The sequence below is a fragment of the Rhineura floridana genome, chromosome 9 (assembly GCF_030035675.1).
Source record: "Rhineura floridana isolate rRhiFlo1 chromosome 9, rRhiFlo1.hap2, whole genome shotgun sequence".
Classification (NCBI taxonomy): Eukaryota; Metazoa; Chordata; class Lepidosauria; order Squamata; family Rhineuridae; genus Rhineura; species Rhineura floridana.
The window spans coordinates 58,696,748-58,724,195 of NC_084488.1; the positions used below are offsets into that span (position 1 = coordinate 58,696,748).

Here is a 27,448-nt window from a genome sequence, read left to right on the forward strand (position 1 = left end):
ACATCATTGAAGCTATACAGGCAAATAAATAATATGTGCAACGGTCACAATGTATATTATATGGGTTGAATCCAGACTTCACTTCTGCCTGTGGAGAGGGGAGGGAACTGCTGATTTCTTCCTCTCACTGCAGCCCCTAGCATCACTTCCCAGCACTGTTCCAGAGGACTGAAGAATCCAGCACAGTGTGGGACGTGGCGAGGGATGGAGGGGGAGGGAGAAACATATCTCCTTCCTTCCACCAGTGGGATCCCCTTCTGTCTCTTTGTCCAAGGAAATATCCAACCCAACTGGGTTGCTCTCTGCTGGTGAGAGGGAGAGGAGTGGGGGGATTTTTTTCCCATCTGCCCTCTTTGGCTCCTAGAAGCCTTTACTGGCTGAGCAGGTAACTTTTCATCTGCAGCCAAATCCAGTTCATAATTCAGCAGCAACAGCCCCAGGGGCAAGCCAATAACACTTGGTTTCAATCAGTGCTCCTGGGTGCTAGAGAAAACCTACTGTTGTTGAGTGGCGGGCCGGCCCCAAAAGGGAGAACCCAAAGGGAATAGTCTCCAGGGACGAGGGTGCTACCTCTCTTTGTTTCTTTATTTTTTTCCCTGGGATGTTTGGATTCTGAGAATGTGGTTTTGCTAGAGATAGTCACATTGTCAAAACCAATTGCAGTCTTTCCCAATAGGAGACTTGCCAATGTAGCCTGATTTGGAGTCGCTCAGACAAACGGTGAACATGTGGCAAGATTGTGATTAGGTTCAGGGAATGTTTCTATGCTTATTCACCCAAACCCAGGAGTTAAATTTACCTCCATACTTCCAACCCACTTCCCAGTCTCCATCTTCCCTATTCTGTGTTTTCAGAATAGAAGTGTTAGGCTATGCTTCAGCCCAGGACATATTCTGTAAAGATAAAAATATCATTATGTACTGTATTTGCGAAGACTGCAATATTACATATATTTACCTGAGAGGAAGTCTCACTGGGCTCATTGGAACTTGTTTCTGAATTGACATGCGTAGGATGGCACTTTATGAGAATGAGATCTGAGAGAGGAGCTCCCTGGTACAAATTTCATCTCAGCCATGGACTCACCAGGTGACTTTCTCAGCCCCACCTTATGGATGGACCAATCTGTCAATTTTGGTTTCTCTCCGTTTCTCATTTTTCTGATCTTGCATTCAGCTCTTCCCATTTTCACATCAGTTTGCAATTTTTTTAAAAAAAGTCATGAGAATTCATATGCATTCTGAGTCCATTTCACCTTACACACACATTTTTACAAGCAGTTTTCCATCATATTATTTATTTATTAAATTTATATCCTCTCCTTCCTCCTAAAGGAGTCCAAGGCAGCAAACACATCAGTTATAAAACATTGTGCATTTTTGTACATAATTTCATTATGCACTATTGTGCATGCTTTCTTCCAATATGCCCTTTTTGGTATGCATAATTTGGTTGGAAAAACTACACTACAAATTTTGAAGTGTTTGACAGTTTGCACATTGGCTCAGGAAGTGTGAATTTGGTGGGTTTCCATTAAAATGCAAACAGAAATATTTTCCCCCCATACCTACTCCACTCGCATTCTGCCCTACTGGGATCACAATATTTACCTACCTTACAAGGTTGTTACAATGACTGAGATAATGTATGTGAAGCACTTTCAGCTTTAAAAGCTCTACAGTATATAGTTACTATATAAATGTGAAATATGAAATTAGCACTTACTTGAGTTTTTTTATTATGTGCCTTCAAGTTGATTACGATTTATGGCGACCCTATAAATCAGTGACCTCCAATAGCATCTGTCATGAGCCACCCTGTTCAGATCTTGTAAGTTCTGTGGCTTCCTTTATGGAATCAATCCATCTCTTGTTTGGCCTTCCTCTTTTTCTATTCCCTTCTGTTTTTCTCAGCATTATTGTCTTTTCTAGTGAATCATGTTTTCTCATGATGTGTCCAAATTTTGATAACCTCAGTTTCATCATTTTAGCTTCTAGTGATAGTTCTGGTTTAATTTGTTCTAACACCCAATTATTTGTCTTTTTCGTGGTCCATGGTATGCGCAAAGCTCTACTCCAACATCAGATTTCAAATGAGTTGATTTTTCTCTTATCTGCCTTTTTCACTGTTCAATTTTCACATCCATACATAGAGATTGGGAATACCATGTTCTGAATGATCCTGACTTTGGTGTTCAGTGATACATCATTGCTTTTGAGGACCTTTTTGGTTCTCTCATAGCTGCCCTCCCCAGTCCTAGCCTTCTTCTGATTTCCTGACTATTGTCTCCATTTTGGTTAATGACTGTGCCAAGGTATAATCCTTGACAAGTTCAATGTCCTAGGTTTGAACCTTAAAGTTACATAAATCTTCTGTTGTCACTACTTTAGTCTTCTTGACGTTCAGCTATAGTCTTGCTTTTGTGCTTTCGTCTTTAACTTTCAACAGCATTCGTTTCAAATCATTACTGGTTTCTGTTAGTAGTATGGTATTGTCTGCATATCTTAAATTATTGATATTTCTCCCTCCAATTTTCATACCTCCTTCATCTTGGTCCAATCCTGCTTTCTGTACTATAGGTTCTGTGCATATATTAAACAAGTAGGGTGATAAAATGCATCCCTGTCTCACACCCTTTCCGATTGGTAACCAATCAGTTTCTCCATATTCTGTCCTTACAGTAGCCTCTTGTCCAGAATATAGGTTGCGCATCAGGACAATTAGATGATGTGGCACCCCCATTACTTTTAAAGCATTCCATAGTTTTTCATGACTTACACAATCAAAGGCTTTGCTGTAATCTATAAAGCACAGGGTGATTTCATTCTGAAATTCCTTGGTCCATTCAATTATCTAAGGTATGTTTGCGATATGATCTCTGATGACTCTTCTCTTTCTAAATCCAGCTTGGACATCTGGCATTTCTCATTCCATATATGGTTTGTTGTAGGATCTTGAGCATTTCTTTGCTTGCATGGGATATTAAGGCAATAGTTCGATAAATACTGCATTCTCTGGGATCCCTCTTCTTTGGAATTGGGATGTATGTTGAACGCTTCCAGTCTGTGGGCCATTGTTTAGTTTTCCATATTTGTTGACAAATTTTTATCAAAATTTGGACAGATTCAGTCTCAGTTGCTTGTAGCAACTCTATTGGTATGCCATCTATTCCTGGTGATTTGTTTCTTCCAAGAATTTTAAGAGCAGCTTTCACCTCACATTCTAAAATTTCTGGTTCTTTATCATACAGTTCCTCCGTGAATGAATCTGTCATCCTAGCATCTCTTTTATAGAATTCTTCAGTGTAATGCTTCCATCTTCCTAGGTCAATCAGTGTGTTCCTCTGTTTATTATTCAACATCCCTACTCTTGGTTTAAATTTCCTTTTCATTTCTCTTATCTTTTGGAATAGGGCTCTTGTTCTACCCTTTTTGTTGTCCTCTTCTATTTCTATACAATAACCATTGTAATAGTTCTCTTTGTCCCTACGTACTAGTCTCTGTATTGTTGCATTTGGGGTTCTAACTGTGTTTCTGTCTCCTTTTGCTTTTGCTTTGCTTCTCTCTTTAACCATTTTAATAGTTTCTTCAGTCATCCATTGAGGTCTTTCTCTCTTTGTTCTTTATTTAGAGTAAAAGAGAAAGCTTTATACTATGGATGGTGCTTCCAAATCTCTTAATGGGAAGATGAAAGAAACATCTGTTGTGTTGGTCTGATCTGCAGTTACTGGCTTTCTTACTCATTTTAGAACGCACCCCTCAAATATTGTTTCATATTTTGCCAGGTTAACATTTGTCTGTACAAGTGCTACATTCTTTTATCTGTTTCCACTGGGTCTGCAACAAAGCATTGCCAAGCATACTGGACTGAGTGGCATCCCGGTCTGCGTCTGTGTTAGAATTGCTTTTAATATGTTTTCTTTAATAATATTTTTTAAACCTTTTTTTAAAAAAAAAATATTTTTAAACCTTTTTAAAAATGTTTTTAATGTTGTTTTGTTTTAATGTATTTTAAGGTCTTTTTATGATATTTTAAAGTGTTCTTAGCATGTCTGTTTGCCACCCTGGGCTCCTGCTGGGAGGAAGGGCAGGATATAAATCAAATAATAAATAAAATAAAATGTTTCTTCTTAGATAATTTATTGATCTCAGTGGGCTATCAGACTGATGCAGGGTCTACTAAAATATGTCTAAAAAGGAGATCAACTTCTAAGTAAGATCTCACTTTTGTAAAGTCATTATTCTGTAGTTTGCGTTTGAAAAGTTGGTGGCCATCCATATTGTCATGAACTGCTGCCAGTTCAGTCCCAGGACTCAATTCCCAAACCCAGGGCAATTGATCCTGGCCAGGCATAACCTGTGCATCCCTTATCAAGGCTGAGTAAACCAACAACAACCTTGCAAGGTAGATAGACTTCTACCACCCCTTAATTCTGGTCACCCACTCTGGAACAAGGGGAAACCCAAAGTGCCAGAAAAAGACCTGCCAAGGATTCCAAAGACAAGAGGCAAAGGCACACTCCTTGTCCTGGAGACTTTAGGCAAAATACCCAAATATCCAGTAGTCTCTAGTTAAATGGCCAAGGTGCGGGACTCAGAGCCAAATCTCCCCTGCTGTGAACACACACTAGTAAATAAGAAGTAGCTTTACTAGAATAAAAATATAAGTGCACAAAGATATGGCAGTAAAATGATTCCTTAAAACCCACACCCCTGAGGGCCAGATAAAATACAGAGAGAGTTACAGTCATAAACAAAAATAACAAAATTGTCTAGCCTAGTCTATACTTACAATAGAGATAAACAGCCAACCACCCCATGGTTCCACATCTCCCCAGAGATGCAAAGCCTGGATAGCTGATGTACTATGGAACCCCAACACAGGTGACACCAGAAACCACTGGAGAACCATAAGGAACATTGGGGAACAAAGGCTATGGTCTGAATCCTATTCTTATGAGAAAATGCCCAGCAACAGCCAGGAATTAATTAGCCAATCAGGGGGCTTTTTGATGATGAAACCTTCTGGAGTTTTGCGTGCCTAACATTTACGCACTCACCAACCTTCCCAGGCCAATTGGCCTTGAAGTACCAGTCTGATAAGCAGGTGCTCTTGCTTGTAGCCTAATTAACTAGCTTCAGCTGTGAGAACTCCAATCTCATGGCCTCTCAGAGGCCCCACTTCAGGCAAAATGTTTCCCTCCGCAATTCCTTGCCTCAAAACCATTATAGTTTTTAACCTTTCAAATCAGGCATTCTTGACACATAGAGCTCCGTATTTTTGCAGTGACGGTTATCTTTCAGTTTAAAGCTGGCATATTTTAGAGCAGAATGTCCTGTCTCTGTCCCCCAAGGGGTCCAATCATAGCCCCTAGGGAGTCCAATTTGGCCCACGAGGCCATTTTCCCTAAACCATACTCACTTGCCCATCAGCTGACATCAGTAGTGACATCACCTGATGGGCAGGAGGACATAATTTAATCCTGCATTGGCTGCATGATCCTGTTCCCAGTAGGGAATAAAATTGTGTAGCCCTGCCAAATCAACAGGATTTAATCCCTGCAGATGAGTGGGATTAAAGCCCTGTGCAAAAGCACCCTCTGAAGTAGCTCTCATGCGTGAGCTTCTTCAAAGAGACTTTCGGAAAGGCTTTAAGACAGCTCTGGTCTTACAGCCTTTTGCAAGTCCCCTCCCCACATTTGGAACCTTAATCTACAATAAATAAAGTTCCTTAAAAATTATGCAGCTGTGGGTTTTTTGGCAGACAGTTTAATAACTGCTGGAATCAGTTATTTTTACAATATAAGGCTGGCAGAAAAGTCAGAATATTCTGAAACATCTAATGATCTGCCTAGTGGGACAAATTTTACAGGTGGGTGGGGCCTACCATCTGTCAATTGCATGATATCATTATGATATCACATGATTGGCTGGTGGGTGGGGCCACCCACCTGTCAAAATCCCTTGTGCTTCCCTTTTAAGTCTCTGATATTGGGGGTTTATAGGGGAAGGGAGAGAGAAAAAGTCTCCCTGCACTTCCCTTTTAAGTTTCTGAGATCAAGGTTTTAAGAGGGTTTCAAGGGGGGGGGACTTGCAAAAGGCTTTAAGACCAGAGCTGTCTTAAAGCCTTTCTGAAAGTCTCTTTAAAGAAACTCACACGCGAGAGCTACTTCAGAGGGTGCTTTTGCACAGAGCTTTAATCCCACTCATCTGATGTGCAGAGATTAAATCCTGTTGATTTGGCTGGGCTACATGATCTTATTCTCAACTGGGAACAGGATCATGCAGACAATGCAGGATTAAACTATGTCCTGTTGCCCATCAGGTGATGTCACTACTGATGTTGGCTGATGGGCAGGTGAGCATGGTTTAGGGGAAATTGCCTTGTGAGCTTCCTTTTTAATTTTTATATCAATGGCATTGCTCATGATTTGAGTGGTTCAGAATATTTTATTTATTTATTTATTTTATTTAAAATATTTCTATTCGCCCCTTCTACCCTGTAATAGGACACTCAGGGCGGCTTACAAAAATAAAATAAAATACATACATAATATTTTCCAGTTTCAGTTTTAGATGCCAAGCTCTCTGTCCTCTTGTGTGCCAATTTCCACTACATTACATTAATTGGGATGCAAAGGTTATTAAGAAGTCTGAGTACGTTTTGTTCAAAGCAGCATCTATTTATCAATCATGCCAAAACAAAAGTGGTGGTTTTTGGGAGGAAGAAAAAACCCCATGTTTGGAAGTTGGATGATAAACCCATTGAACAACAATGTAATTTCAGATCCTTGGGACTTGGAGTTGCCCAACTTTCATGGAAGTTACATCTGGATACAGTTAAACTGAAATCCTCCCATTCTATACAATCTTTGATGCGTTTCTCTAAGATCCAAGGGGGGAGCTTGGTTGCACCTGCAGTTGAGGTGTTTCGGAAGAAGATAGTCCCACAACTGCTGTATGGTGCAGAGCTTTGGGGGTATACAAATGTCTCTACCCTTGAGGTAGTGCAGAATTACTTCATGAGATTCCTGTTAGCTGTCCCTCAAAGTACACCTGCATTTCTTTTGAGGGCAGAAACAGGGCTATATTCTATAGAATCCTGTCCTCATGCTTCACTTGCCTTGTATTGGCTGAAGTTGGCTTGTATGAATGATTTGCACCTGCCAAAGAAATGCTTTCTAGAACAACTGCAAACTCCAACCCAAAGCTACTGGGTAAATTCTGTTAAATCTACTCTGTCTGCTTATGGGATCAACACAGAAGTTTTACCTACCTTCTCTTCTGCTAGAGTTAAAAGAAAGAATCCATCTTTATTTTAATCTTTATTCAGTTACCCAAATGTCATATTCTATTTGGTACCCACTATATAAAACAACATTTGGCATGGAGCAATACTTCACATTTCTAATAGTGGCTCCTCTGAGAAAATCATTCGTGGCTTTACGACTTCAGACTATTCCCTCTGCTTTTCTAGATGGGAGGTTTTCTAACATTCCAACCCAACAAAGAGTTTGTATCTGTCAATCTGGTGAAGTGAGGACATTATACATTACTGTATTTACTAAGCTGCCCCCTATATAAATCCCCAAGGTTAAAATTTCTTTCCTACATCCCTTGCTCCTTGTCAAATAGACCTCCCCTAGACCAGATATGTGTTCTGCTGGCAGGCAATGATATATTTATTTAACCACTCAGGTGGCATAATGTGCTCTAGCTGGGGAGAAAGTAAGAGTTAGATACTAAAAACACCTTGTGGAGTGAGTGGGATGTGCCCCAGTGCTATTATGACTGTAGTATTTATACACTAAGACATGGGGTGAGTCAGGGTATCTTCGCTCGGGAGAGGAAATTTTATTTGAAATGTATTGTTCTTTAACTATGTTTTGTTGAAATATGACTTGTATTTTAATATGTATTTTCTATTTTCCTTAGAAAATGTGTTTAATTGTGGTAGCCTACGGCTCTGAGCAATAAAGATTCATTCAAAATAAATGAAATAAGTATCAAAATTTTATGTTTTTTGTTCACTCAGGTTTCCTTTTCCCTAATATTAGGTTTGGTTCAAGATCTGATAACATTCAGTGCCAAAAATATGCAACCATGCAGAAAATCAGACGGGGAAATACTGTTTCACGGCACTGTATATAAAATATATCATCACAGTATGCTGTTATTGGCTTTTATAATTTGGTCACAGCAATACAATAACACAAAAAAGTCAATACAAAAAAAATCTAATATGCCATGGGTAGGATATATTAATAAAATAGAATTCAGGTTTAAGTATCATAACCCCGGGCTATGAATTATAAAGCTTGACACAGAAGCCACAGTCCAGGACTATTAGCCATGTTCATGCCCATTGGCTTAAGCCTGATCGACTGTAAATCTCTTCTACCAGTGCCACCAGGGTAATTGGTTCCAAAGGATAAAGAGGCAACACCCTTTATAACTGCTTAAATCATATTTCCTAAAAAGTAGAGTAACTGAACAGGGATATATGAATAATTTGATGCAGAACTGACACTGAAAATTTAGATCTGACCTCCCAATTAAATGGGCAGAGCATATAATAAGGCAAATAATCCAGTAACAGATAGTGTGTGTGGGAGCAGCTCTCACCTGACTTCTGCAGTTGCAGTGCAAATGCACCAGCAGAGCCAAACTGGGGCTCCTGCCAGTGTGTTTGCACTGTACCCACCTTGCTGCTGTCTCTCTCTCTACCTCCCAGTAAGCAGCAGCAACATGACTAAACAGGTCAAGTGTGCACTGCCACCCCATCCTACGATCCACTATTGAAATCATCTATTGCATTACCACCATGAAAGCAGTAATGAAATCCCCAGTTCAGCTTGGCCTTTCAGGTCTCATATTGGCATTGGCTAGGAAGTTATTTTATTTAAGGAAGATGCCTTAACAAAACTCTCCTTATCTCTGTGATGCGTGCAGGAGTATGTGGGCTGGGCTGGGTACTTGTATGCCTGCTAGCTCAGTCAGGGGCTTTTCCCAGTGGTGCTGTCTGGGAGAATGTGATGATGTGACAGCTAGTCAGTCAGCCAGCCCAGCCCAGGAACCAACAAGCATTTATGCCACCTGAGCACAGGCTCAGGAGGATGGGGAACCCTAGGGAGATGAGCTGCCAATTCGCCCTGCCCTGCATATGTCACTTGAGGCAGTTCCTCACTGTCCGTAATGGTAGGACCAGCCTTGGCACTATAATATTGGAGATCATGATGGACAGTTCCCACACTGTTTAGGGAGTTGTACATCACGCCTAGCATGATTCCATTTTTCTGGAAGACCATCAGTCTAAAACTGAAGGAAAAGACTAAAATTCTTACAATGCTGAATTGGTAGAAAGCCCCATCCAGTTCACTGCTGTGAAACACGGATATTCAGGCATATCCAGGAAAAGTCCAAGACTGAAAACCTGAGTGCTCAAGGAGACTGAACTGATAAGCCTCCTGGTCCTTTCTAAGTGACAAGACTTCACATCTGGATTCAGTTCCTTTAGCTTACCCAGTATCTTGGCTTGCAACATTGCTGGGGTTAACTGATGGCTGCCTCCCTAGCTTTTTAGGACTGGACTTTTAGAGTGATGACTCTTCCAGGAGCCTGTTAGCAGCACACAATCAAAAGAAGTGTTTGACCTGTGTTATTTGAAGGTGGATGGAAACAATTTGTGAAAGAACAACATGGTATAGCAGAGAGGAAAGGTAAGAAGGAAAGCAGTCTAGGTCCTGTGGGTAAGAGAAATCATGACAACAGATTTCCCATGCAGTGATTCAAGATTCTTCTGATTTGACAGATATCTGTTTCTAAAATCATCTAATGGGCATGTCATAATTTGGTACTGATATTATGTTCTACAAAGTAATATCTGTTATGACTATGATATGTTTTCTAATAGTAAACCTAAAGTGATTTTCCTGAAAACTCTGATCTCCTGACCTATTCTTATCTAAGTGGTTAGCACACCACAGCAAAACAATGGAGTTGAGACTAATTCTGCTTGCTTGCTGGGAAAGAGAAATCATTTTTCCTTACAAACTGCCAATTTCAGTAAAGAAATTGCACTGTTGCCCAATTAGCAAACACAGGTGTAGGTGTCACTGTAGGTGTTTAAAGATTAAACCCAAAGCCAGAACTATTAAAATAATTATTATTAAATGAGAAAACAAGAAGCAAATAAAATATTAGTGGTGCAAGGAAAGAATTGAGAAGTGAATTGAACACCCTATGACACAGGGTATTCAGTTCTCTTTTTATTTATTTCATAGGCCCTATGTGAATGACTCAATATTGTGCTAAGATGTACAGGAATACACCAACCTGTCCTGAACTACTGAGGGCTTCACAGAATGCAGCAGAGGATTACATATCTAGCCTGCACTGATCCAAAGATTCAGTATGATACCTTGAAGAAGAAGTACATATAGAATACATCCATTAAACTAGACTAAAAATGCAAAATATGCAAAATATGGCTACATGCACAAAGGTGGTACATTGATGGCATACTTCTGATGGCATTCTCAGTTGATCTTAGGGAATGTAAGCAGATACAGATAATGTATACCGGTAACTAAAAATGTCAAGGGGTGCGTGTATGAGTATGGATTTCTTGAATTTTCCTCCTCCTCGGCCCATGAAATATGCTTATCATTTCAGGGTTTTTTGGCATGTGTATTGATGTGAATAGGGAAGAAAAATTCACATTATCTCTCTCTCCTCAACACACATTAAGAGTGAGGGCAATGCATTGCCCTCACTCCAAATTGGATTCATAATATTAAATTCTGATTGGCTATGTGGTGTTCCAATATCATCATTCAGCTATGGCTTTGTGTTTAAACAATATCACCTGCACCAGTCTGGATTAACAGGGTAACCCTGTGTCAGTCTTCAGTCTGATACAGGAGGACTAGCTGGGAAGGAGGACAGCTGTGAAGGGGTAGGTGATGGTGCTGAAACAGCAGCAGCGAGAAAACAACTGCTTCAAACAGCAGGGGAAAAAGTGAAAGTAGTATAATTGAGGGTGTGTGTTTTTTGCAGGGGGGACATTTACAGCTGCACTTTTAACTCTAATAATCTTTGCAGGTAAATATGCTTTAACTTCTGTTTATTTTGTTTTGTTATTAGGATTGTTTTAATTTTTGGTTCTGATCTATGTTTATATTTGTAAGCAAAGATATTTATGATTTTATGGAAACTTGAATGGTACCTAGAAATCAAATGGGAGGCCATGAAGGATCTCTAAACACTGGTGTGATGTTTTCTAAGCAATCCACTCCTGTAAAAGCCTCCAAACATTGTTCAAGATAAGGCCCTTATAGAGTGTCATCATCTACTTAGGCCAGTGATGATAAAACTACAGACATCGGTTATGTTGTATTCTGGTCTGATGCCAGATCCCACAAAGAAGGCAGCCAGGCATGTCAGAAATTGCAAGACCACAGATAGCTCTAAGCGAGTAGCTTGCTCCTACAGAGGGTGAGAGCAGACTGTGGCCTTTTAAGCCTCTGCCTCCAGACTACCTCTTCTGTGCTCCACCCCCTTGTGGAGACCTTCAATGTTTAAGGGTCTAGACCAGCCTTTCCCAACTAGTGGGCCACCAGATGTTGTTGGACCACAATTCCCATCTTTCCTGTCCATTGGCAATGCTGGCTGAGGCTGATGGGAGTTGTGGTCCAACAACTTCTGGTGGCCTACTAGTTGAGAAAGGCTAGCCTGAAAACAGGCATTCCTCCTACATTCCATAGCCTCCAGTCTAGTGCACACCCTGTGTTCCTGGTCTGGTGAGGTATTGTAGGAAGCACTGGGGAAGGAACCCATGATGGTCCTGGCTCTGGCCCTACAGGCCCTGGTGGCACACGAGAATCTTCTGGGAGCTTGTGTCTAACAGTATTATGCACAGTGGTCTCCTGATCTCATGCAGCTGCTTCAGAGCCCTGAAGTTGGTCTAGCTCCTTAGCAGGTGTCTCTGCAGCCTCTGAGTCAGTGTCTGGTTGATTCAGAAGTCATGGCAGGTTAAGATTCTGAGTCTGAAAGGAAGATTCACAGTTTTCATGCAACCCAACCAATCACTTGGAGACAAATGTTTGAAGTGTGACAGTGATAGCATGCTGTCCAAGATGTGTGTCCCAAAATCCCTTGTAATGTTGAAGAGGATGCAGCAGTACAACTCTTGGATGACATGAGCATGTATTCTGAGAGGTGAACCCCAGAACTGTCTGTAATATCGCAAAGAATCCAGCAGTGCATCTCTCTAATTAGGATGTCAAAATGTCTGAGGGTCTGATCCCAGAAGCAGGTTGTGAAAAATGTCCTTAACCACCAGCACAATGGCTGAATTGCAGCTTCATAAACCATGGGTTCATAAACCTGAAGCTGGGAACGATTTCTGAACCTGGCCTATCTACATGCAATAAGGGCTTCAAAAACATCCTGATCTCAGAATCAGAATTAAAGACTGGAATTCATGAAGTATGGAAATTTTAACTTCTCAAGGTGACAAGACCTGCCATATTGATTTCCAGTCTTGGCATGATTCAGTTTTAATCAGCTCATCAGTCCTTGCCATGGGACACTAGACCATGGATATGAAAGCAGAAAGTCTTTGCTTGAAAATTTGCAGTAAGCCAAGACAGTAGTTATGAGTCAACAGCTACGATGTACATAGGGACACAGAAAGCTGTGTTAGACCTTTGATCCATCTAGCTCATCAAATTCTTTATTGCATAGTCCACAGACCTCCGCAATCGAACGAATAAAACATACATACAATAAAACATAACAGCAACAATGCATAAAATCAGGACTTAGGCTTAACCAAGTTCTTCCTTATCTGCATGGCCTGAGTTAAAAATTTGCCTACACATAAGGTAACAGATTCATCGGAGCCCTGAAGAAGAACAGTTAAAAGTGTATTTTTAGACCGACCTGGAAAGGATAAAAGAATAGGAGATAAAAGATCGTTTCTGAGACAATCATAAAATTTACAGTAAAATAGGACATGCGAAACGGTATCAATCTCGTGTAAAACGCAGATCCATCTAGCTCATTATTGTCTTCACTGTCTGGCAGTGGCTCTCCAAGATTTCAAGCAGGATTATCTCCCAGCCCTAGCTGGAGATGTCAAGGATTGAGCCTACGACCTTCTGCATGTAAGGCAGATGCTCTTGCACTGAATTACAGCCCTTCCCCAACATGTGGAACTCCATATGTGTAGGCTATTCCTCATTTGGACACAGAGCATTTTGTTCCCTGCATCCCTGGGGCAGGATTTGGACTGCGTCTACTGTGAACTTTCTTATTCTACACATTTGTTTCAGTTCAGCTAATACCACCTCAAATTCACATTCTCCGTTTCCTGATACATTAATAATAATAATAATAATAATAATAATAAAATTTTATTTCTAGGCCGCCTATCTGGCCGAATTAACGGCCACTCTAGGCGGCGTACATAGACTAAAATATAACATAGAGTAAAATATAACATATAATACTAAACAAAACCCCAGTAGTCTATAGACATCCCGAGCAGCAGGTTCACGCACACATACACACACACGGTCTCTGGCCCCTTCAGCAGTTGCTGCTTTTGTAGCTGGAGAGAGACAGGGCCCCGCCCTTCCAGGCAATTAGGATTTTATACACTTGACTAGCACATTACCTACAATTGATTTTGTTTTTCATTTTATGTGAGACCCAATTTCATTGATCACATTCCTTGACATACTGAACTGGGTGCAGAAACTGCACCAGAAACTTTTTAAGAAATGGATGGCCAAAATGTCAGAGGGCAGCAAGGTATCATTGGGTCAAAAGGGCCAGTAATGGGCCATGGCAGAACAAATCAGAAAACAATGCAATGGTTGTAGCTTCACCTCTGATTTGCCCATATTTAATAGGGAAATGCATTTAAACGTCTGTGGAAATTCTGTAATTCTTTTGTTATTCCTCCTTTTCCTCTAACATATGTAAGGGTTTGTATAGCTGACAGTTCCACACATAGAGCCCTATTTATAAAAGGGTGGGCCATTTTCACACAGAGGTCACATTCTTTATCCCATACGATTATGGAACACTCTTTTCTTTATAACATTCCACATAAAGAATGCTCATTCCACTGCAATTCATCACATCTAATTTTGCCTTATGTAGCAGGACACATCTGTTACTCGTAACAAGGATTCATAAATCTGAAAACAGACAGACTAATGAGCAGAACTCACATGAGATATGTATATTTGAGGGAATCTTTTGGGGAGAAAAATGTGTATTTCTCAGAAATGAGTACTTTAGGCCATGCATGTGCATTGACCCATGTTTCCAAGGGAATGGAATCAAATGCGATTTGTTAGGTAGGGCTGTTTGAATATCTGTTTACTTATTAAAATACATGGCATCGTATTCCCAGAGAAGACATGATGATAATTCACTGTGATCTTCTGTACCACAGCATGGCACTATATTTCTTATCTAAACACTCATAACAGGTTGGCTCACATAAAAGAATATAACAACACTTTATAGTGATGAAATCATATACAAGAGATGTATCCAGAATAAGGACTGCATTCAGAAAGGAAGGAAGGGGGGGGAATCAAATGGGTACAGGCTGTCTGCTCTCTACTTCTCTCCTATATAAGGTGTCTGTTCAGTTACACTGGAGCAATTTTCTGCTAGTTTCCTTTTAATTTTGGTATGGATTTTTTAGCTAACCTTTCAATGAAGACTTAACATTTCAACTCTCTTCTTCATTTGTATAATAATTGAAAGAACTTGCTTCATCAGCTAACCTTTAAACAAGATTCTAAGGTTATGCACACTTAGGAATATGAACCTACCCGTACACTTCGTTCAACATCGAAGGCCCTCCTCCGTGTGCCTACTCAGAGGGAAGCTCGGAGGATGGCAACGAGAAAAAGGGCCTTCTCAGTGGTGGCCCCCAAACTGTGGAACGATCTCCCTGTCGAGGTACGCCTGGTGCCAACATTACTATCCTTTCGGCGCCAAGTTAAAACCGTCCTCTTCTCCCAGGCATTTTAACATTTTAACATTTTAACAGCTAATATTGTAACTTTTTAACATTTTAATATTCTCACACTTCAGTATTTTAGTATGCTAGTGTTTTTGTAGTTTGGTGTGTTAAATTGTTTTCTTTGTGGCTTATTGTATATTGTATATTGATGTTTTAGTGTTGTGAACCGCCCAGAGAGCTTCGGCTATGGGGCGGTATAGAAATTTAATAAATAAATAAATAAATAAATAAGGAATAAGTCCCACTGAAATTAATTTGTATGAACATGCCTCTCAGCCTCAGAGAAAGGCAATGGTAAACCACCTCTGAATACCTCTTACCATGAAAACCCTATTCATAGGGTCATCATAAGTCGGGATCGACTTGAAGGCAGTCTATTTCCATTTTTTTTTCATCCAGTACTCAACCTAATATTCTGTTCATTGAGTGGCACACTGATACATTTACATATCATTTATCACATATAGGGTTAGTCAATGTGCCATAGTTTTAGCAGCATTCACGTCTCAGTCTATGGAAGTGAATTTAAAGTCTTCTATCCAAACTTCAACACCTATGATGAAGAGGTATCAGGAGCCATTTGTTCCACACCTAATCCCCATTCTGGCAACGCAAGTAGAAGAGAGAAGAGTAAAAAGAGTGGTGCAAGACATCTGAGAAAAATGAAGAAAATCAGCTCCCCATCAATTCTGCCAAGAAATATCATGACATGTGAAAGCTGTAGCTTTCTGCTATCAGAAAATCCCAGAAGAACAAATTATGTTGTGCTGTAGTTCGGTTTAGCATTTCCCATTTGAGAAAGGAGAGAGAGAGAATGAACAAAGAAGAAAACAATTTGTGCAGTTTTTGAGACACAATACATAAGAAAGGTGCGCAATCCCCCCCTCCACCATCTCTCTTTCTTTGTCACAGCCTGAACTGTCAGGGTTACTGTGGGACAACAATAAAATGCCAGGAAACTGGGAGGGGGAATTCTTCATTGCCACTGTTTAAGTGCCCTGCTATAATTACCATCACACCATTGCAATATAATTTGCTTATAGCGCTGAGTCCCTGGAAGGCTATTGCTGTCAGTTTGCTAGACAATATGTGGAGCTAGATGGACAAACAATGTGACTCGGTGTAAGGCAGCTTCCTATGATGAAACCAGATGAAGCCCTTTCCAGCCAGCACCATTGTTGTTGGCTGTGCAGCTATAATGGGCATCTAACTGGATAGAGCCCATAAAAACCATTAATTAAGAAATGAAAATCCAACCCACCCAGACCGCTTCAGAAATGCACAACAGTTTTTGTCATTTTAAATAGGATATTTCTTGGTGTTTAAATACTGTAATGGATTATTGCTCCTCTACATATGTGCACATTTAGCTCTTATTAAGGAGTAATCTTCCAACAAGTCTGGAGCACCAACAAACTTAGCTCTTCTCCCATGCCAATGACTTAGGCTTTGTTCCCCATCTTGGTCTTTCAATGTTTTGCTGTAGGACATGTTCTTCCCAGAATCAGGCAGCCAGCTAGGTTAAAAGCTAAAGGTAGGGAAGAGACACAGACTAGGCAGATCAGGGAGAGGCATGGTAGACTAAGAAAACCAACAGACTCTACAAGTTTTTTAAAGACATGGGCAAAGAGCTCTAATAAGCAGGAAGGATTGCTGACCCTCCTGCCAGCAGCCCCTTCTTTCCCCATTTTATAGAGATCATTTATAGAGATTAGGAAAGAGCCAAAGAGATCAGAGAAGCTCAAGTGGCCTCAAGTCAAATGAGCTGCCATTTGAAAACAGAAAGGGCTGAGGAGGTATTCTTAATGTACCCAGCTCCTGGTTATATTCAGAGGGAGATGGGCAGCACTATTCTAAACTCTGATCAGGGAGCAGTGGGGTGGAACACTGGGGTGGAACGGCTGAATCTGAAGCCCTGTTGGCTTGTGCTGGCCAGAATGGAAGGTGGCTTTTAATTTGTATTTTGCTGCACCAGCTCCAGGCTGGCACAGCTGAAGCCATCTGAGGAATCCACGGGGCTTTGCTCTTGGCATGCTGCTCTGTGATGCTTTCTGGAGGCTACTGTAGATGGGAGAACCACTGGTAGTAGCTTCATGCCTGGCTGCATGCAGCAAGGCAATCTGCTGTGACAGTGCCCCTGTACTGGTGAAGGCTAGCAGAGGTTCTCCTCTGCTGCATCCTAACTCTCTCCAGCAGCTGCCTCCAGGAGGCCAGGACTGCATTGCAAAAGAGTGAAGAGGTTTTCTCCTTGCAGTGCTAGTCAGCCACAGCTTGGCTCTTCTTCTCACTTCTGTACAGTATAATATTTGGCAACATTTTCCTCCCAGATGCAAGCTATTTAGACTTGACTAGGCATGGGAGGGAAGCTCAACTCAGTTAGCATTTAAAGGCAAAGCTACCCAATCCACTCTTTCTGAAACAGTATGTGAACTGAAACACAGCCATCCTTCAAAATTCATACTTCTCCAAATTCTGCAACACAGTTCTCCAGCCAAGCAATGCATACAAAAATACATATACTAGGGTGAAACGTGCATAAAAATGCAGATATTTGTAAAAATAACATACAAAAATGGATTATATTAGGTAAAATTGCTTTGCAAAAAAAGGATATTAAGCCAAATTGAAGAAAAGAGAAGAGAAATCAGCATTAAAACACTGATTAATTTTCATGAGGATATTTTTAATATTTAGACTGATGTGAAAATTTGTAGGAATAAGAGTGGAAAAATGAGAAACTGAGACTTCCGGGAAGGATTGCTTCGCTTGTGCCTGCCTCTGAGACGAGCTCTCGTCTCAGAGGAAGCTTTTTCAGTTTTAAAACCAGTCAAAAGGTTTTTTTTGACTGGTAAAAACTTTCTCCCAGGCAAGGGAGAAACGAAGAGATCATCCACAAGCTTCGTTGTGTTTGTTGGGGGACTTGAATTCATTAGGATCGCCTATGAACAAAGGACCAGCCAGCAATGTCGGACGGAGCCAGGGAATTTCAAGCAAGCTCAAACTGATTAAGCGAGACTTTTTCTTTTCTTCAAAGAAAAACAGATTCTAACAGGCAAGCATTCTTCTGTCTATCCTTATCATTTGGCTTAAATTGCTGCAGTAAAAGAGATTTGTTAAAAGAATCAGCAGTAAAGAATCCCTGGGTGAGTTATAACTTTTCTCTTTTATACACGGAATTAAGGCAGAAGGAAATTGAAATAGCTTATCTTTGTTTTTATTGCAAAAAGCTGGCCTGGGATTGAGCATTATAAAGATACAAACGGATGAGAGATATCTAATCTGAGGAGAAAATTTTTGATTTATATGAACTTTTGAGTATTATGTGTCTGGGACTATTTTTTCTGGTCTACTTCATTTTGACGAATCTGCTTGTTCTTTATGCCACTAATTATTTGGATGCTGTGAACTAAATTTGTTTTGCATTCTTGGACACATAAGAGATAAGGCAGTTTGTGCTGTCTACATTATGATGTCATCAGGTTTGGAATATTAACTCCTTTGTTGCTGGAAAAAGAAATAAATTGCTCTTTGCTTGGGAATAGTGCTATATTGGAAATTGAAGGGTTTTTCTTCTTCTTGGTTTTAAAAATGACAATTAAGAAAGTGGCTGAGACCCTGGAAGTAAATATGTTTCAGAAAATAATGGATGAGATTGAGATAACGAAACAAAAACTGAGACATGGCAAACAAGAGATGAAAATTGAATTTGGCAAAATGAAGCAGGAGCTGAAAGAAATAGGGGATTTTATGAGAGAGGAGGTTGATGAGATCAAAGACAATTAGACAAGCAATAGAAGAAGAAAGAAAAATTAAAGGGAAGATGCAAGTACTGGAGATTGGAACAGATATATCAAATGTGGAACTGGAAAAAGATTTGGAGTTTATGGACCTTAGAGATAAAGATTACTGTTTGGAATTCAGCGTTGTTCCTGAAGAAATTGATGAAGATATCAGAGATAAAGCTATCAATGTTTCAAAAAAATTTCTGGACTGGAATGATGTGATGGAGCTTGAAATAGAGAAAATCTATAGAATTAATTCCAGATATGTGACAATGGAAAAACTCTCAAGAGATGTGCTAGTGCATTTCGTAAAAAAGAGGAACAGTGATATGACTTTACAACAACATTTCAGTAACACATTCAGAATTGATGGCAAGGAAATATTTGTGAGGAAGGAAATTCCCATCAGACTCTTATTATATGACTATGACTATGACAGCAAGATTATTATGGATGCAAGGATGGAAGATGGAAGATGGAATTAACACTGATAATGGCAGAATGGCTATTGAAACTACTGGACCTAGCAGACTTGATGAGATGGATTAATCGACATGTTTATTTGGAGAAAAATCGATGGATATATTTCTCAAGGACTGGAAACCTCTCTTTGACTTTTTGCGGAAAGAATAAAGTGATGTTAATGAGATTTGATGATTAATTAAGATAACTACTGGAGGAAAGTGATTTTGTAATATATTAAGAGACAGGTTTGTTATATACTATAGACCTATAACTGATCTGCGACAAATCGGAAGTCAACATTTTATTTTATTGTATTAGTTATTAATTTGTTTTTTTTGTTTTGTTTTTTGAAACTTTGAATAAAAATTAATGATAAAAAAAAGAAAAATGAGAAACTGAGAGAAACTGAAATTGATAGATTTGTCCATCCCTAGTCCTAACACACCCTCCTTTCCTGTTGCGCACCTTAATGTGAAAACAGAGTACGCCAACTACAAGGAGGTATGAGCAATGGCCGGAGAAGGCTCTGCTTCTACGAGCTGTGGATAGCATTTTCAGGATGGAGATTGTATGAGCATTAGACACCAAGGTGAGAATAGAGACAACTCAGGACAAACATCATAAGAAAAACCAACAGCACCACTTCATTCACCAAGACATCAGAGCAGAATAAAATCAAAAGTGGATGCATTTCACAATTGAAATCATGCACTATGTTTGGCCCACAATGGTGTGGGGGTAATATGGGAGAAAGTATTGATTTCTTTTGCAGCCAGTAGCATCAGTGTAAGACTTTACAAAAAATCTAAGGATTTGCTTCTTTTGTCCCTCCCCTGCAGCCTTAAAATGATTTGTCCACATAACAGAAATCCTTGCACAAAGAAACAGTAAGACAAGTGGAGCTGCACAAGTAACTCTGTGCGTCTCTTACAAAAGATTACACTGTGGGTTTCCAAACAGATGCTGCATAATAATGAATTATTTGTACAGCTTGTCTTAATTCTGAAAGCCCTCTGATTGCATTGTGGATATACCTTTGCAGGCTGCTGAGAGGTTATAGTACACGGTAAACATTTTTTAAAAAAATCTGTAACTCTTTTTCAAAATGTTATTTGTGCTTTCTTGGTGGCATCCTGCTGACCTTCTCTGTTCAGCTTCTACTTGCAGGAACACCTGGAGTCTGTCATTTTTTCTAGAACAACAGGATTCTTCCATTTATTTCTGGTTGCCCCAGTCATCAGGCTGACAGCTGTTTTCATTCTCCACCGCAGTACTGCAACTGATATACTCAAATCCTGGGAAAAATAAGTCTCTGGGCTTCTCTTCTCACCCCTCTATTCTAGATTTTTGTCTGATTACAACTTTTACAACATCCAACCATATGGACAATGGATTCCCATGCAGCCAACTGTGGACAGTGTGGTGGGACACTGCTGCTCACTTGACCGGTTGTTACTTTACTGCTGCTTACTGGTAGGGCTGTGCACTGTATTTGTACAAATCACAAAAAACAAACCAAAGAGGGCTGATTTGGCCCAATTTGTATCATGTGCAGGTGATTATGATGATGATGATGATAATGTGTAACCCTACAAGCTGGCTGCTTCTTATTGTTTGTGTGTAGCAACTGGATGATGATGATGATGATAATAATAATAATACTGAATTCAGGAAGCCGTGGCTAAATAGGCCCACAAGATTTAATAATAATTCTTAGCAATCAGAATCGAATAAAAAAACACAAACTTAAAAAAAATGAAAACAAGGATAGGACTAGGATTGATTGAAAAAGAACAGAAAGCATACACAAGTTGAGCACAACCCCACCAAATATTTCTAAGAGACAGAACTTCATCTCTGCATTTTAAGACTTAATCTCTTCTAACACTGTGATTGCAGAGTGCTAGGTGGGGTGATAGCATTCTAGCCTTCCTCCCTCTCTCTCCCCGCTTGTGTAATCCTTATACACTGTTGTAATTGCTTCATTTCAGAGACACCTTGTCTGGGTTCATTAGAAACTGTTTTCAGCTACATATTTGTGCAAATCTCTACAAATCAATTTAGGACTAGCCAATTTGCTCTACAGAGATTTGTAGCTGTTTCAACCTGATCTGTACAGGATACAAATAGGCCCTAATAAGCTCTATATAGTTTGTTATTTGTGATTTGTACAAATACAGTGCACAGTCCTATTAGCCAGTATTCTGAGATGATGATGATTTCCTTCTAACTACAGTGAATTATATATATATTAAACAGTATTTTTGATGTTTCCCTCACTCACTACAGCTGTTGGCAACCTGCCCTCTATATGACAGGGTCTTAAAAAAATTTTTTTTTGGAAAAGGCAAATTTTAAAGGTAGTTAACATGAAATCCCTTGGAGCTAAATACCTGAAAATATGGCAGGGTTAACCTCCTCTATAGGAGCTACCATGTTACCAAATTTCATGTCCCAATGTGCATACTACCTCCATGGTGCTGCCAGCCCGTGCCTACCTAATGCTACCCACTCATATCTAGTACTGCAAACCTAATTTTAAAAAAACCCTCATTTCTTTTCAAAATTTTGAAGAAAGGAACAGGGGAAGCACAGGACCATGAGAATTGGCATGACTGATCTGTCTTTTAAAAAAAATTGTTCTGGAATAAAGCAAAATTTAAAGGTGGCTAGCATAGAAACTCCTGGAACTAACCATCTGAAATTGGTGTCTAGGAGTGCCTTTTACCAGTTTTTGTAAGGCAGCTATAGCTGTTTCTAGATCAGGATACCCTGTCTACTGTTGTCCATGGGCTGGTAACCTCTAGACTGGATTACTGCAATGTACTCTATGTTGGGCTGCCCTTGAGGCTGATCCAGAAGCTGCAGCTAGTGCAAAATGCAGCTGTTTACTGGGGCAGGGTATCATCACCATATTATACCACTGCTGAAATAATTGCACTGGTTTCTAGTTAGCTATTGGGCTAGGGTCAAGGTGCACAAAACCCTATCCAGGGGTGGCAAACCTGTGGCACTCCAGATGTTGCTGAACTACAATTCCCATCATCCCCAGAAAGCATGGCCCATGGCAGGGATGATGGGAGTTGTGGTTCAGCAACATCTGGAGTGCCAAAGGTTCGCCACCCCTGCAGCCTATACAGCTTGGGACCACAATTGCCTCATCCTCTACATACCCAACTGATTACTGCATTGTGCAGCAGAGGACGTCCTGCAGATACCATGCTGGAATTAAGCCTTTAGTATGGCAGCATTTACCCTTTGGAACTCCCTCCCACTGAATATCAGACAGGCATCTTCCCTGTTGTCTTTTTGGTGCCTGCTTCAGTTCGTAACTTAAGGGTTAATTCTGTTAATGTTTAAGTCACCTAGCCAAGAGGGGGACAGGTGGAGGTGTTGCTTAACTACCAAGCAGAGTGGGGTGATATTCACTGAGGTAACAAGTCCTCTGATTGGCTGTTTAGTTCTGAGGGAGTTTTCCTATGTCTATTTAGTTGTATGTCTTCCTGCTATAGTATGTATAAGACCTGAATTAAGAAATAGAAAACCCCTCTGTTCCTTTGCCCTCAAATTATACACTGGTTTTGTTCAGTTTGCTCAGTAATGTGTTGTCAGGACTTTCCTCTCTGTACTCTGTCTGTATTATGTAAGTGACTTTGCTAACGCCTCTGTCAACAAGTCTTCTAAACTCTTTATCCCATTTGGTACCTGCCTTGGCTATGAATTGATTTTATGTATATGCTGTTGCTGTTTAATGCTGTTGTTATGTTTATAATTTTTATGATTGTTCTTATATATGCAATTGCTTTAATTGTTTTATATATGTAACTGTTTTATTTATGTTATTATAATGTAAATTACTTCGAGATGCTGGATGGAAAGCAATGCATAAATAAAAGAAGAATAAGGATGATTGTACTTGCTGAAAAGTTGTATGTGCATAGGCAGGCTTTCTGTTTGTGGTGGGGACCCTGCAAAAGGCATGCACAAGTTGTACATGCATTGACTCTGTTCGGGCCTTCAAATGTACTTGGGAAACAAGCAGTTTGGTAAAGTAAGAAGAAACAAGTGACTGTCAGCCAATATGATCTGTAGATGACATTGATTTTTATTGATGTTTTAAAAAAGACAGACTCACTATTTTCTGAAGTGATCACTTTGCTTTGCATGCCTGCTTCTTAATGTGGAGAATTCTTGCAATTTTATCTTAAATACATTTTCCTAGCAGTTATTACGACCCAAGTGGGCAACATGCTTGCTGGTGATTTTTCCAGTGCTAAACAGGAAATGTCACTCTGCAGTTCTTATCCAGGAAAGGAAAATAAATGGTGCAATGCCCATATGCAGACTATTTTCCAGCCAGCCATTTCCTAATAAAAATAGACATGGTCTGCAATGCTTATAAGAATTACCAGGCTACGAGGCTAATAAGCAGCCAATATATAAAAGCAAAGGAAGAGGAAACTGCACTTATCTTCAGAGTCACATTCCTCCGAAGGAAATATTATTGCTATCATTATGCCTCATTATGTACTGTTTGCCACATAAGAACATAAGAACATAAGAAGAGCCTGCTGGATCAGGCCAGTGGCCCATCTAGTCCAGCATCCTGTTCTCACAGTGGCCAACCAGGTGCCTGGGGGAAGCCCGCAAGCAGGACCCGAGTGCAAGAACACTCTCTGCTCCTGAGGCTTCTGGCAACTGGTTTTCAGAAGCATGCTGCCTCTGACTAGGGTGGCAGAGCACAGCCGTCATGGCTAGTAGCCATTGATAGCCCTGTCCTCCATGAATTGGTCTAATCTTCTTTTAAAGCCATCCAAGCTGGTGGCCATTACTGCATCTTGTGGGAGCAAATTCCATAGTTTAACTATGCGCTGAGCAAAGAAGTACTTCCTTTTGTCTGTCCTGAATCTTCCAACATTCAGCTTCTTTGAATGTCCACGAGTTCTAGTATTATGAGAGAGGGAGAAGAACTTTTCTCTATCCACTTTCTCAATGCCATGCATAATTTTATACACTTCTATCATGTCTCCTCTGACCCGCCTTTTCTCTAAACTAAAAAGCCCCAAATGCTACAACCTTTCCTCGTAAGGGAGTCGCTCCATCCCCTTGATCATTCTGGTTGCCCTCTTCTGAACCTTTTCCATAACCTTTTCCTTTACATAACCTTTTCCTTTACATAAAGTAAAGGCCTTTAAATTGTAAACTCTGATGATACAATGTTGTGAGCTTTTTGTTCAGACTTCTCGTTTTAACTCCTGGTGGGAATTTTTCAGTTTTGCCATGTTTATATCATTACCTGAATGCAGCTGAAAATGGGAAGAAATAAGGAATAAAGGAAAGCAAATTTTGCAGGGCAGGGAGTCCAACAGTCTGAGTGCTGCTTTAGAGAAGACCCTGTTCCTTGTTCCCACTAGTTGGTTGTGAGATATATAGAAGAGCCTCTCAAGCTGACTGCAAGGGTTGAGCAGACTGTATACTGGAGACAATATTTAAGGTATCTTAGTCTTAAACTCCATGGTTAACTATATTCTCTTTCTCCAGGCTCTCACCCTGGATAAAGGTCACCAGCTTGCATCCTATAGTGTCTGGCTTACAGTGTTCCTTTTCCTGACTGGCAGGGGGCATCCTTACCTCAATATCTCCCCAAATTGATGACCCAAAGGGGAGGATTCCCTTGGTGTGTTTCCCTTTGGGGATGACTCCACTACCCATGGCAGAGTTTGTTCTTATAGTAAGGGTAGGCTTGAGACCGCACGCATACCCCAGCTGTATTCACGCAGCCATCAAGCAAACAATGCCACATACAGCAATCAGCCAGAAAATCCTCTTCCCTGCAGGCAGGCAGCAATCACACCCAGAAATGCATATCAGACTGATGCAGGCAAAACACTGAGAGTGGCAAGCAGCCCTTCCCTGCTTAGTCGTCATATAGGTCTGCCCTCCTTTTAAAAAACCAATGATGAATGAGCAGCTCAGACATAAGTGCAAGAGACAGCCTGATGTGACCAAAGCCTGAAGGGGTCAGAACCACCAAAATCTACATATAAATCTGTGTAAATGGATTCCTTCTCCATCCCTAGTGGCAACACCAAGGGAAGCTCAGCTTCCTTCTCCTATGTTACTTTTAGATTGAAGGTTTTGTTGCAAAGGATCTTAACAGGGTAATGCTGATTTTGTAGTTCATTAATTTGTATAGAGGTAGATTTGCGGGGGGTTTTTAGCTAGTGGCGAAGGGCCATCACTCAGTGATACAGCATCTGCTTTGGATGCAGACGGTCCCTGGCATCTCCAAGTAGAGCTAGCAGAGACTCCTGCCTGAAACCCTGGAGAACTGCTGCCAGTCAGTGTAGACAATACTGAGCTAGGTGGGCCATTGGTCTGACTCAGTATAAGGCAGCTTCCTATGCTGATATTTGTTATTTTTATTATACTGCTTTATGATGTTTTAGTTCTTGGTGTAAGGTGCCTTGGAGACTCATCTAGGTCAAATGTAGGTAATAAACAAGTTTGATGATGATGATGTGTGTGTGTGGACGTGTGTGTGTGCATGCACAAAATGGGATCTCTATCACCTAGTGCTGATAGAGGCCATTAATAGCTAGAAAGAAGGCTTCAACATTAACTCGAAAAATGCACATAGCTTCTCATCCATAATACCTTAGGGATAATAGTTAGGATAGTAAAACACTGGTAGGAATACACAGCATAAAATAATATTGAAGTGATATAACAATGCTCATTATGTACTCACTGTTGCCACATCTCCTGCTCTGGGTCTTTGCTGGAGACAGTATTTTTCTGAAGGAACATCTGTGTCCACTCTTTCCCATGAATGGCTTCCTGTCTGCAAATTTCTGATGAGGGACACTGGGATTTATTTACCCAGAAACACATCCTTGAAGGCCCCTTTTGCCCTCATGCTTGAGTAGACTTTCCAGATGTCCAGGTCTAATGGAGACAGTTTGTGTTTGGACTGTCTTACTCTTTCCACTAACAACCACTGAGACTGATATTGGACAAATCTGTCCGTTTTTTTAGAATTATGATGACCTAAGTCTGCACTAATAAAGAAAAAAGTGGACTAGAAGAATATCCATGGCTTCATCTTTTTTTATTGAAATATTTATATCCCACCAAAATGGGACACCGATGGCAGCTAACAACTTCATATTGTTTATCAATGAACAATAAAAACCATATAACAAAATAAAAACCCAGCATCAGCCAATAAAACATTAAAGATATTAAATAATCCCAAAATTCCATTCTAAAAGGTATGACAAGGTTATTTTCAGCTGGCACCTAGAGCCACCAAAAGAGGGAGCCAGCCAGTAAGAAGTTCTGCAGTTTGGGTGCCACCAATGAAAAGGCCATGTACCGTGTTCCCATCAACTGCACATCAGATGACACTGGAACCTGGAAGATATTATTAATGTCATTATCTTCTTGGACAAATATAGGTATGCTTCATTCACAATATACAGTTGTTTCCAGACATATGCTTAAAGCTGAATTTAGAAAGACCTGTACAGTAGTTCCATCAACCAAGACTAGCCCAAAATATTTTGCAGATCAGGTTATAAGCAGTTACCCTGCCACCTTCTACTAAAGTTTTTGCAGATCCTGAAAACTATGAGTGATGATTAATTCAGAAAAGTTGGATATCCCTGATTATTGTTAATGTAGTGACTAAGGGGGCATCCAGGCAACCTGTTTATTGAATATTTATCCTGATTTGTTTGCAGGGAGATTAGATTATGTTGGCTATTTAATGAGCATCTTTGTGGGGAGGATAGATGATGCATCAAAGCAAGTGTTATCCTATACTTTCCAGTGCATTTCACCCTTACTTTTCTTATTGCAAAAAGTCTGATTTTTTGGAGAAGTGGGTTTCTTGCACAAGAGCTCCAAATCAGCTCTAATTGTACAACCTGAATTTGTCAGTATATGATTGAATCCAACCTGAAAATAGTGACTAGAAGTGCCCTAAGATGCTTTATAGCACATAGCCTGTGCTTTTGATGCAGTGATTTACCTTTAAAAGGCTGGTATGCTTTCTCCTGCACATAGTAGGCTGAAGCTACGAAGTCACTCATACCTGCTACATGGGTTCCTCTGGTTTTTCAGATACATCCATCTGCCATGAAGAG

General features: G+C 40.2%; 1 long non-coding RNA gene across 2 annotated transcripts in view; it reads right to left on the reverse strand.

The window, feature by feature from the left end:
* LOC133364288 (uncharacterized) overlaps positions 1–26,139 on the reverse strand; it is a 32,767-nt gene extending 6,628 nt beyond the window's left edge. Inside the window, exons 1-2 of one of the 2 annotated variants that reach the window (XR_009757906.1) lie at positions 26,050–26,139; positions 800–893 (exon numbers count right to left, since the gene is read on the reverse strand). This is a non-coding gene — a long non-coding RNA (uncharacterized LOC133364288). The remainder of the gene's footprint in view (positions 1–799; positions 894–26,049) is intronic. The other variant, XR_009757905.1, reaches the window with a different exon arrangement.
* Between the last annotated feature and the right edge of the window lie 1,309 nt (positions 26,140–27,448).